Source organism: Octopus sinensis, linkage group LG10 (assembly GCF_006345805.1).
Source record: "Octopus sinensis linkage group LG10, ASM634580v1, whole genome shotgun sequence".
Lineage (NCBI taxonomy): Eukaryota > Metazoa > Mollusca > Cephalopoda > Octopoda > Octopodidae > Octopus > Octopus sinensis.
The window spans coordinates 25,911,908-25,924,631 of record NC_043006.1 but is presented as its reverse complement, the minus strand read 5'-3'; the positions used below and the strand labels follow the sequence as shown (position 1 = coordinate 25,924,631).

At 41.6% G+C, this 12,724-nt stretch overlaps 1 protein-coding gene across 7 annotated transcripts in view; it reads left to right on the top strand.

Moving 5' to 3' along the window:
• Window positions 1–12,724, top strand: part of LOC115216756 (golgin subfamily A member 4) — a 158,989-nt gene that overhangs the window by 2,095 nt on the left and 144,170 nt on the right. The gene's annotated exons all lie outside the window — the stretch shown is intronic.

The following is a 12,724-nucleotide window of genomic DNA, read 5'->3' as shown; positions in this document are numbered from 1 at the left end:
AAGTTTAACTAGTTTGTAAAACCTGCTGCTCTACAGAGCCAGATATCTTGCACTTTGCTTGTCTCTGCACTTGGTATTAATTAGTGAGTCTCTGTGATGTCGTGCAAGTTGCACAGGCATCGCTGACAGTTGTCAGTGGTGGTCATGCTCATCTAACAAGTAGACAGCATTATTATCTATGTATTTACATATATAGGGAGAATTCACAAAAAAACAAAAGACGAAGACAGGTGGTGTAGACAGCAAACAGATGTATTAGTATAACACTCAGGAAGTGAAAAAGTCGTTAACGTTTTGAGCCTGCGCTCTTCCACAGAAAGAAACAAAGGAGAGAAAATAAAGAATGTGTAGTGGCTAGTGATCTATCGTGGCGAAATATTTACATATAAATACGTATGTTTTTGTCTTTGTGTATATCTTCAGCCCACTGCTTGACAACTGGTGTTGGTTTGTCTATGTCCCTGTAAATTAGTGGTTTTGGCAAAAGAAACCAATAGAATAAGTACCACACTTAAAAATATAAGCACTGGGGTTGATTTGTTCTATTAAACTCTTCAAGGCTGTGCCCTACCATTTCCACAGTCTGATACATGTAACAGCTGAAAGCTATACACTTGCGTCAGAAATTAATTAGCACTTCTCAAATTTTTACATTTTCTTACATTTTCTTAATTTAATTAACTTATTATCAGAAACGAACTCGTTTTTAATCAAAAATTTATTTAAACATATCATAGCATACTACATAATTGTTATTAATCGTGAAATTTAGTCAATATCTTGTTGCTCTTCCTTTGGCAGCAATGACAGCTGCTACGCGGGCCGGCATGCTGTCTATGAGTGCCTGCAGGTACTGTGCAGGGATGGCCCTCCATGCAGCAAGAAGTGCCCCAAACGGCTCGTGTCGGTTCCTGTATTGCTGCACATTCAAATCCCTACCCAATCACTCCAGAGGTTCTCAATAGGGTTCAGGTCAGGTGACTGGCCAGGCCAGTCAATGACTGTCACCCCATGGTCCTTGAAGAAACCGGTTGTGAGCTTGGCTGTGTGGGGAGGCGCGTTGTCCTGCTGAAGCACGTACTCCTCGCCACCAAAGAGGTATCCCACAGAGGGTAGGGCAGCATTCCGTACTATCTCAACGTACTTTGCTGCGTTGATGTTGCCTTCGACCGCATAGAGCCGCCCAACACCACTGTAGCTGAACGCCCCCCACACCATCAGACCACCCCCACCATGCTTCATGGTGGGAGCAATGCAGTCTTTGTTGAAGTGCTCACCTCTGCGGCGTCGCACATGGACAGGCTTGACACTGACGAGACTGAATCGCGACTCGTCAGTGAACATCACTGTCCGCCACTGCTGCACGGTCCATGTCTTGTGGGCACGGGCCCAGAGCAGCGGCTTACGGGCGGCCCTACAGGATTTTAGACCAGCTTCCAGTAATCTGGTCTTGACGGTGGTTGTAGACAACTGCTTCCCTGTCACCTTTTGCATCTCTTCCGCCAGTTGCTGGCTCGTTGCTCTTCGGTTGTTCAGTGACTTTCGGATCAGCATCCGGTCCTCCCGCTGGGTCGTCAGCCTCTTCCGTCCCCTACCCTTTTTGTCAGCTGCTGATCCGGTTTCCTCGTATTTCTTAAATAAGCACTGAATTGTGCGCCTGGCTACACCAAGTTTTCTGGCTATTGCAGCCTCCGACAGCTTCCCACGCCACGAGAGAGCCTCGTACCGTCTCTCCTAGGTCATGCGAGGTCTTGGGCCCATCTAGGAATGAACGATAAAAACCAGTTATTTTCATTAAAACTATTCATTTGAATAATGTTATGCTATAACAAAACTGCTATGAGTTATTATTCATTAAACAAAAAAGAAAGAAAGCAGAATTTCTCACCTTATTTGATGTATAACAGAAAGTTTTGTGAACCGGAAGTGACGTCACGAAGCAGAGTGTAGGAGAATTTGTGAGTAAAAAAAATCTTGCAAATACACAAATCAATTAACTTACGAGCTGTTCAAAACGTCTTACGCGATGAGAAAACTTCGTACGGTGTGATTTCGGTCCTTGCGAGGCGCTACCTATATCTATTAAACAAAGTAAGATTTGTCTGCATCCACACTCCAAGTTGTTGTTGCACTGCTATGTCAACATCATTAGGCTGTAGACTCTCAAACCGCTCTGCAAACAAAGTTAAGTCATCGTTCTGCGCAACAGTGAACTCGCAACAAAGCAATAGTTCGAGATATGGCCACTAGGTGACAGCACATACCTTGAGTGAAGAGCAAATCAAGGGTGCTAATTAATTTCTGACGGTAGTGTATATATATATATATCATATCACCATCATCGTTTAATGTCTGTTTTCTGTGCTAGCACGGGTTGGACAGTTTGACACTGATCTGGCAGTGTTTCTACAGCTGGATGCCTTTCCTAACGCTAACCACTCAATGAGTGTAGTGGGTGCTTTTTACGTGCCAGGGGAGGCTGGCAGTGGCCACGTTTGGATGGTGCATTTTATGTGCCACTGGCACAGCTATCACAACTACAATTTCCATTTGATATTTATTTTGATGTTGATATACTTGACTCAATAGGTCTCCTCAAGCATAACAGGTCACCCTATGATCCAAGGTAAGCACAGCAAGTCTTTCTGCAATCCAAGGTACTTTGGATGGGCTGGGGCTACTATGCGAAACTGGTGCAGGAAACAGCCATGAACTCACGTTATTTGTCAGGTCTTTGCAGTCACAGCATATCTCCAGAGATCTCGGTCTTTCGTCATTGCCTCTGTGAGGCCCAACATTTGAAGGTCATGCTTGACCACCTCATCCCATGTCTTCCTGGGTCTATATATATAAATACATACTCACAACTACATACATATATGCATGTATATGGATAGTCAATAAAAATGTATACACACATTCAATTATTATAAAGTTAGTGTTTATTAAAATACATTTAATTTTCCAAATTTAATAGATTCTACCGACAGAAATTTCTTTATGAATGCCTGTTTTTAAACTGATGGTTGCTCCAGTCCAGGTGCTACTGATTATACAAAGCAATGGAATTGGAAACATCAAGAAACATGTCGTTCAGTATATGTGTGAATTCTTGTTCAATGGCTGCTCTCATTTCCTCAACTGTTGCAAGTTTTGTACTCTCTTTTACTTGTTTCAGTCATTTGACTGCGGCCATGCTGGAGCACCGCCTTTAGTTGAGCAAATCGACCCCGGGACTTATTCTTTGTAAGCCCAGTACTTATTCTATCGGTCTCTTTTGCCAAACCGCTAAGTGACGGGGACGTAAACACACCAGCATTGGTTGTCAAGCAATGCTAGGGAGGCAAACACACACACACATATATATATATATACATATATACGACAGGCTTCTTCCAGTTTCCGTCTACCAAATCCACTCACAAGGCATTGGTCGGCCCGGGGCTATAGCAGAAGACACTTGCCCAAGATTCCACACAGTGGGACTGAAGCTGGAACCATGTGGTTGGTTAGCAAGCTACTTACCACACAGCCACTCCTGCGCCTGTAGATTATCTTTTAAGTATCCTCATAAGAAATGTCTAGTGGTGTGAGATCTAGTGAATACAGAGAGTATTCTACTGAACCTCTTTCTCAACCACTATTGTGGTGTGGGGGTGTCTCATTGTACTGGAAATAAACTGCACATCTTCAAAATCCTCTTGAATGTTTGGCATGATAAATTATCACAGCAAGTTCAAGTAAATAGATCCAATCGCAATATTGTTAAAAAGGAATACTCCAATTAATCCTTTTGCTGATAAATTGTACCATACTGTAACTCCTGGGAAAATTAACATGATGCTCCCCCTTAATTTGTGGATTCTCAGGTCCTCAGTACAATTGTGGCAATTGTATAAAGCTAGTATTATCTTTATATTTCATATTTCAAAACTAATTTAGAACTTTGTATTTTGCCAAAGATCCAATTCAATTAAATTTCTGATTTGCAATATTAATTTAACTAAAATACTAGGCCTTCCCAAGTCAGATGGACTAATTAGTCTAATTAGACTTTTGTAGAAATTTGGTTTGTGGTCTTACCCTTATATATTAATATAAAAACATATATATAAAGAGAAGTCATATTTAAGCTTGTTTGCTTGTCATATGTATGATATATAATATCTATCTTTACCTATCTATATATATATGTGTGTGTGTGTATATATATATACACACACACACACATTACGCAATGCAGTTTGATTCAGAAACTGTACTACTTCAACTTTCGAAGCCTTTAATGGGCCTTTCTTGTCAGGCTGGTAAGAATTTGAATCTTATAAATATATAAGACGCGTGTTTATAGTGATGAATTGTTATGGTTGGGGATGTTGTATCTAGTTTCGGCATATTTGGAATTAGAAATTTTTTTTCTTTTGCCCTTATTTATAAGTTGTTTATAAATTTAACCTTTAAAGGTATTTTTTAATATGCTGGCCATTAAAAAATTTTATCCTATATTAGATGTAAATTTAATAGTGTTCACTTCTGGACTCTCTCACTCTATGAGAGTTTTCAGTTCGAATTGCATGTGTCTCGAATGGGCTGGAGAATTTCTATTTTGGATATATTTGGGGTACTTAATTGTGCTCATGACTTAGTGTTTGCTTCTTCCATGGGTATAAGTAAGTATTTCATTTATTTCTTTGCCGCATTTATCACTGACAAAGAGAAGGTTCTTTTGAATTAACTCTGAAATCGGGTCCGATATGATAATAACGGAATTTTAAAGAAATTTCTGTCGGCTTTCTTCGAGATGCATGCTTATAGTGATGAATTGTATGGTTGGGGATGTTGTGTCTAATTTCAGCATATTTGGCATTAGAAATTTTTTTCTTTTGCCCTTGTTTATAAGTTTTATATATATATATATATATATATATATATATATACTCTTGTATTGCATTACTATATTCATTGAAACTTCTTCACTGTTCTCGTTCTGTTAACGTTTTGGCGTTCAGACGAGTGTACTGGCATAGATGTGGCAACATTTGAAATGTTGTCGAGGTATATGCAGCTGATGAAGACAAATCAAATATACGTTGGCAAACGTATTTTGAAGAGTCTGAAACCAGTACTGCATTATCCGTTTCTAGGTTTTTCATTTTTCAGATGTTCTTCCTAGAGGTAAGACAATTTTTTTTCATGTTTGTTGCACACACGCATCTTTACTAGTACATACACAGTGAAGCTATACATTAGCATCGTATTTATTACGTTCGCTATTTTCCAGTAAATATCGGTGCTTCGTTGTGCCATTTATTTACTTTTATATGTATATATATATATATTATATATATATATATATATATATATACTCTTGTATTGCATTACTATATTCATTGAAACTTCTTCACTGTTCTCGTTCTGTTAACGTTTTGGCGTTCAGACGAGTGTACTGGCATAGATGTGGCAACATTTGAAATGTTGTCGAGGTATATGCAGCTGATGAAGACAAATCAAATATACGTTGGCAAACGTATTTTGAAGAGTCTGAAACCAGTACTGCATTATCCGTTTCTAGGTTTTTCATTTTTCAGATGTTCTTCCTAGAGGTAAGACAATTTTTTTTCATGTTTGTTGCACACACGCATCTTTACTAGTACATACACAGTGAAGCTATACATTAGCATCGTATTTATTACGTTCGCTATTTTCCAGTAAATATCGGTGCTTCGTTGTGCCATTTATTTACTTTTATATGTATATATATATATATATATATATATATATATGTGTGTGTGTATGTATATATATTATATATCTTTTATATTGTACTTATTTCAATCATTAACCTATGGAAATGCTGGGGTGCCAGCTTGAAGACACACACACACATGTATAATTACGAAGCAAAGTTCCTACCACACTGCCATTTATTATATATTTTATTTGTTATTTATGTTTTGGTTTATGTCTATTATTGTTTGAATTGCATAATAGTGGTTTTATCTCTAATTTATATTAGATGAAGCCTTCTGGCTTCACAGACCCCAGTTGAACCGTCCAACCCATACTAGCATGGAAAGCAGACGCTAAATGATGATGATGATTAATCAGGCTGCTCAAATTGCCATTGACTAAAAGAAAATTTCCGACACCGACTATGGGCTCCCCAAAAATGTAGATTAATCAGATTTGTGTATACTGCACTGGGTTTTGTCTTTGTTTTAGGCCATTTTCCGACGATAAAATATTGACACTACTTATGCATTACAAGTAGCGCATAATATTTCATTGAAAACTATTTGGTTCAATTTGGCAGTGGACATGAGAAGAATATTAAAATTTTTGTCAGTGCCCTGTTGATGCTTCATGTTACCATCCCACGCACCACCGGGTCATGTGCATGTGTGTGCAGCTGGGTAAAGGCACAACAAACCCATATGTCCATTCTCCAGAAGTGCCCTGTTAATGTTTCATGTTTCCAATCCTGTGCAACACAGGATGGCCCGGCAGCATGTCTGCTTTCTATGTCATCCATGTCCAAACTATATAAGGCCAAATGTTCATACAAAAAACTAAGTGCTGTTGTGACTCACAACCATTTGAGTTTGACCACGTCACTCCCTTCTAGAAGCTACAATCGTCACCTGCAATTAGTCCCCTCCTGAGTTCCCTCCCCTGTTTAATTGGACGAGTAAAATACAGGGTGTCCCAGAATTAATAACCATTTGAGTGAAATTGGATGCATTTTTTTTAAAGCTCACTTTTATTTATGTTTATCATGTTTAATATGTGCTAAAAGTGTATACATGTTGAATTTTGTTTATAATTTTATTTTCATTCCTGTTGGACCCCCCTTATTTGTACATGACAGCTTTTTTTCAATTTGGCAGCAATCATTTTCTTTACCTCCATCCCCAAGATGGAGCAATCGTTCAGCCGAGCTTAAAGACCACATTCAGTTAGCAGTGCAGGAGCTAACTCCTGAAATGCTTTAAAATGTGTTTCACAATGCTAAGGAGAGATTTGAAGTATGCTGGGACACAGACATGTTGAAAATTTTCAATAAAAGTCTGATGTAAGATTTATAAATCTATTTGTTTTAGTAATAAACATGAAATTCTGTCAGTTTTTGAAAAATTTGCTCAATTTCATTGAAACATATGGTTAATTCTGGAACACCCTGTTTGGTGTAGCACTGTTAGTTGTTGAGTTGCTTGAGTAAATATTAAGATCAAAGGGCTTCTGACTGTAAACAACCCATCTTAAGCATATTGTTTCAAGGAGTATATTATCCAAAATGTATCTCTCCTTTATAAGTGTGGGTGTGTGGTTGAGAAGCTTGCTTTCCAACTATGTTGCCTAGGGTTCAGGCCCATGTCGGCCAAAGTCTTGTGTATTATGTAATTGCCATTACTGCATTGATATATAAAATAACACATACAAGTCACTTATTATTGTCATATAATAAACAAACAGAAGTTCGTGTATGAAATTGATCTTTTTTCTACTTTGCTGACGTGGCCGAAGACAGCACCGCCTGACTGGCATCCGTGCTAGTGGAACGTTAAGAGCACCATCCGAGCGTGATCGTTGCCAGGGCCACTGACTGGCTCCCTTGCCGGTGGCATGTAAAAAGCACCATTTGAGTGTGATCATTACCAGTGTCGCCTTACTGGCACTTGTGCCGGTGGCATGTGAAAAACAACATTCAAGCGAGGTTGTTGCCAGTGCCGCTGGACTGGCTCCTGTGCAGGTGGCACATGAAAAACACCATTTGAGCGTGGCCATTGCCAATACCGCGTGACTGGCCCTTGTGCCAGTGGCACATAAAAGCACCCACTTCACTCTCGGAGTGGTTGGCATTAGGAAGGGCATCCAGCTGTAGAAACACTGCCAGATTGGATTGGAGCCTGGTGCAGCAATCTGGCTTGCCAGTTCTCAGTCAAACCGCCCAACCCATGCCAGCATGGAAAGTGGACGTTAAATGATGATGATATATATATATGTATATATAATATATATAGGCATACATATATATGTGTGTGTGTGTGTGTGTGTGTGTATATACATATATGTGTGTGTGTATATATATATATATATATAATATATATATATATATATATATATATATATATCTGAGACCCCCTTCGGTCATGACACGGACCAAGGGATTGCACTTAGAAAGTTACCCTCCCAGGCACAAGTCTGGGCAAAGTTGTTTATGGAAGACCAGCAGTCGTCCATGCATACTGGGCCTCCCATCTCCACACCACCAGTGTTATACAAGGGAAAGGCAAAGGCCAATACAGCTTGGCACCTGTGATGTCGCAACTCATTTCTACAGCTGAGTGAACTGGAGCAACGTGAAATAAAGTGTCTCACCCAAGAACACAACATGCAGCCCAGTCCGATTCGAGCTCACAATCTTACAATTGTAAGCTTCACACTATTACCACTGAGCCATGCGCCTTCACACACACACACACATATGTATGTGTGTGTGTATATATATATATATAGCACTAAGAGGTCCATCTGAGTGTGATCGTTGACATAGCAACAAACTGGCTTCTGTGCCGGTGGCATATAAAAAGCACCATTCGAGTGTGATCGTTACCTGCATCGCCTTACTGGCACTTGTGCTGGTGGCACATAAAAAAGCATTTGAGCGAGGTCGTTGACAGTGTGAATGTTTTATGGTTTATGTTTTTGCATATGTTTTTATTTGTATATACATCTGACGGGGTCGGGGGCGTGGGTATACTTTTTGCGGAGAAATGGGTAGATAAGGTAATCGAGGTAGTCAGAGTAAGTGATAGAGTACTTAAGATTAGATTAGTGCTTCACCATAGGTCAGCTACCATCATCTCGGCATATGCCCCTCAACCAGGGCTACCGGAAAGACAAAAAGACCAATTCTATGACACCCTATTGCGGACTACCTCGTTGACAAATGACAGTGACCTTCTCTTCATGGCAGGTGATTTCAATGGACATGTTGGACGGCATGTCAGGGGCTTCCATGGCGTTCATGGAGGCTACGGTTTTGGCTCTCGTAATGAGGAGGGAACCAGGCTGCTGGAGTTCTGCGATGCAAATGACCTTATGGTCTGCAATACCAACTTCAGGAAACCCACCTCTCACCTAGTCACCTACCGTTCTGGCAGACACACTAGCCAGATTGACTACATCCTTGCCAGAAAAAGGGAAAGGGGGCTGCTTATGAATGCCAAAACCTTTCCAGGCGAAGAATGTACTCCTCAACATAGATTAGTAGTTAGCAACTTCAGGATCAGAGCTAAATGGTTGCCCAGAAGAAGACCTGCTTGGAGGAGAAGGGTCTGGAAGCTTAAAGATCCTGCAAATGAACAGAGATTTAGAGACATACTACTCAAAGCCTTTGACGAAATAGAAGGGGATATAGCTTCACTTAATGTGGAAAGCAACTGGAGATTTCTACGGGACAATCTGCTGACAGCCACTGACCAGATCAGTGGATGGAGCAAAGTACCATCTCGACCCAGAGTAACATGGTGGTGGAACACTGTGGTTGACAGGGCTATTAGACAAAAGAGACAGGCTTGGAAGGACTGGAAGAACAGTGGTAGCAGGGAATTGTATCAGACAGCCAGAAGGGAAGCTAGGAGACAGGTTTATTTAGCCAGAGGGGAAGCGGATAAGAAAAAATTTGCCAATGTTCTGCGCCGTGAGGATGAAAGACTTGAGGTATTTCGTGTTGCAAGACAGTGTGTGAGAGAGAATCGTGATGTGGTAGGAGAGAAGTGTGTTCGCATGGATGATGGTTCACTTGCGCTAAATGAGGATGCAAAGAGAGAGGTTTGGAGATGCCACTATGAAAGGTTGCTGAATAAAGAAAATGAATGGGATAAAGAGAGTCTGCCGAATGTTGACCCAACAGAGGGACCAGCTATCCGAGTTGATAGTTCCATGGTAGCTAAGGCAATTAGAAGCATGAAGACAGGGAAATCCCCAGGCCCATCAGGAATTACTGCAGAGATGCTCAAAATATCTGGCAGTGTCGGCTATAACCTAGTCACCCGTATAGTCAACCAGGTGATACACGAAGGAGTCATACCCAATGACTGGTGTAGCAGCATACTAGTCAACTGCTACAAAGGTAAAGGTGATGCCCTAGATACAAATAATTACAGAGGTATCAAGCTGTTGGATCAAGTAATGAAGGTTACGGAGAGGGTCATAGCCCAACTAATTAGAGAGAGAGTTAGTTTAGATGAGATGCAGTTTGGGTTCGTGCCAGGGAAAAGTACCACTGATGCTATATTCCTGGTAAGGCAGCTGCAGGAGAAATACCTAGCCAAAGATAAGCCCCTTTACCTGGCTTTCGTTGACATGGAGAAAGCTTTTGATAGGGTCCCCCGATCCCTTATCTAGTGGTCAATGAGGAAACTAGGGATAGATGAATGGCTGGTGAGGACTGTGCAAGCCATGTACAGAGATGCCGCAAGTAAGGTTAGGGTTGGCAACATGTACACAGAAGAATTCAAAGTAGAGGTTGGGGGTCCACCAGGGTTCAGTACTCAGCCCCCTCCTATTTATCATAGTCCTCCAGGCAATTACGGAAGAATTCAAGACAGGCTGTCCCTGGGAGCTCCTCTACGCTGACGACCTTGCTCTTATTGCTGAGTCACTATCAGAACTGGAGGAGAAGTTCCAGGTGTGGAAGGAGGGTTTAGAATCAAGGGGCCTTAGAATCAACCTAGCTAAAACCAAAGTACTAATAAGTAGGAAGGTAGACAATCCACAAATGTCTTCAGGTAGATGACCCTGCTCGATCTGTAGAAAAGGTGTAGGTAGAAACTCTATAAGATGTACCCAGTGTAAGCTATGGACACATAAGAGGTGCAGCAATGTCAAAGGTAGGCTAACTGGGAAGATAGTTTTTGTATGTGGCAGATGCTCGGGAGCATTAACCTCCGAAAATCTGCAGAAAACAACTTCCGTCACTTTCCAGGGGGAAAAACTAGAAGTAGTTGATAGCTTCCGTTATCTAGGTGACCAAGTCAGTAGTGGGGGTGGGTGTGCTGAAAGTGTAACTGCTAGAATAAGAATAGCCTGGGCAAAGTTTAGGGAGCTCTTACCTCTGCTGGTGACTAAAGGCCTCTCGCTCAGAGTAAAAGGCAGACTGTATGATGCGTGTGTACGAACAGCCATGCTACATGGCAGTGAAACATGGGCTGTGACTGCTGAGGACATGCGTAAGCTCGTGAGGAATGAAGCCAGTATGCTCCGATGGATGTGTAATGTCAGTGTACATACTCGACAGAACGTTAGCACCTTGAGAGAAATGTTGTACCTAAGAAGCATCAGTTGTGGTGTGCAAGAGAGACGATTGCGCTGGTATGGTCATGTGGTGAGAATGGATGAAGATAGGTGTGTGAGAAAGTGCCAATCCCTAGCAGTTGAGGGAACCCGTGGAAGAGGTAGACCCAGGAAAACCTGGGACGAGGTGGTGAAGCACAATCTTCGAACTTTAGGCCTCACTGAGGAAATGACCAGCGACCGAGACCTTTGGAAATATTCTGTACGTGAGAAGACCAGGCAGGACAAGTGAGCCCAGCCCACTTATGAATGCCTTTCCTCCCTTGGACACAAAGACCTGTTGAGGCAAGCGAAGTCGATATAGAACCTCATCCGACGACAGGCACCCATGCCAACCCCCTTTGCTTGCGAAGACATGTTGGGGCAAGCGAAATCGAAATCGAATTGAACCAGCCAGGATCCCTGGTCTGGTGGTACGTAAAAAGCACTATCCGACTCGTGGCCGATGCCAGTGCCGCCTCCACTGGCTTCCGTGCTGGTGGCACATAAAATACACCAATCCGACCGTGGCCGTTGCCAGCCTCGCCTGGCACCTGTGCAGGTGGCACGTAAAAAGCACCCACTACACTTACGGAGTGGTTGGCGTTAGGAAGGGCATCCAGCTGTAGAAACATTGCCAGATAAGACTGGAGCCTGATGCAGCCTTCTGGCTTCCCAAATCCCCGGTCGAACCGTCCAACCCATGCTAGCATGGAGAACGGACGTTAAACGATGATGATGATGATGATGATCTATCCGCGTATGTATGTGCATGTTCTTGTAGAAATGTGTAATGATGCGTGCATGAGTATATATACGTGTATATGTGCATGTATGCATGTATTGTATGTATGTTTACACATGTATAGACATATATATGTGTGTGTTTGTATATGTACACATGCGTGTGAGTATTTATATATATATATATATATATATATATAATGTGTTCGCATGGATGTTGGTTCACTAGCACTAGATAAGGCTGTAAAGAGAGAGGTTTGGAGACACCACTATGAAAGGTTGCTGAATAAAGAAAATGAATGGGAGAAAGAGAGTCTGCCGAATGTCGACCCAACAGAGGGACCTGCTATCCGAGTTGACAGTACCTTAGTAGATAAAGCAATTAAGAGTATGAAGACAGGGAAAGCCCCCAGCCCATCAGGAATCACTGCCGGGATGCTCAAAATATCTGGCAGTGTCGGCTATAGCCTAGTCACCCGTATAGTTAACCAGGTGATACACAAAGGAGTCATACCCAATGACTGGTGTAGCAGCACTATAGTCAACTGCTACAAAGGTAAAGGTGACGTTTTAGATACAAATAATTACAGAGGTATCAAGTTGTTAGATCAGGTAATGATAGTCACGGAGAGGGTCATAGCCC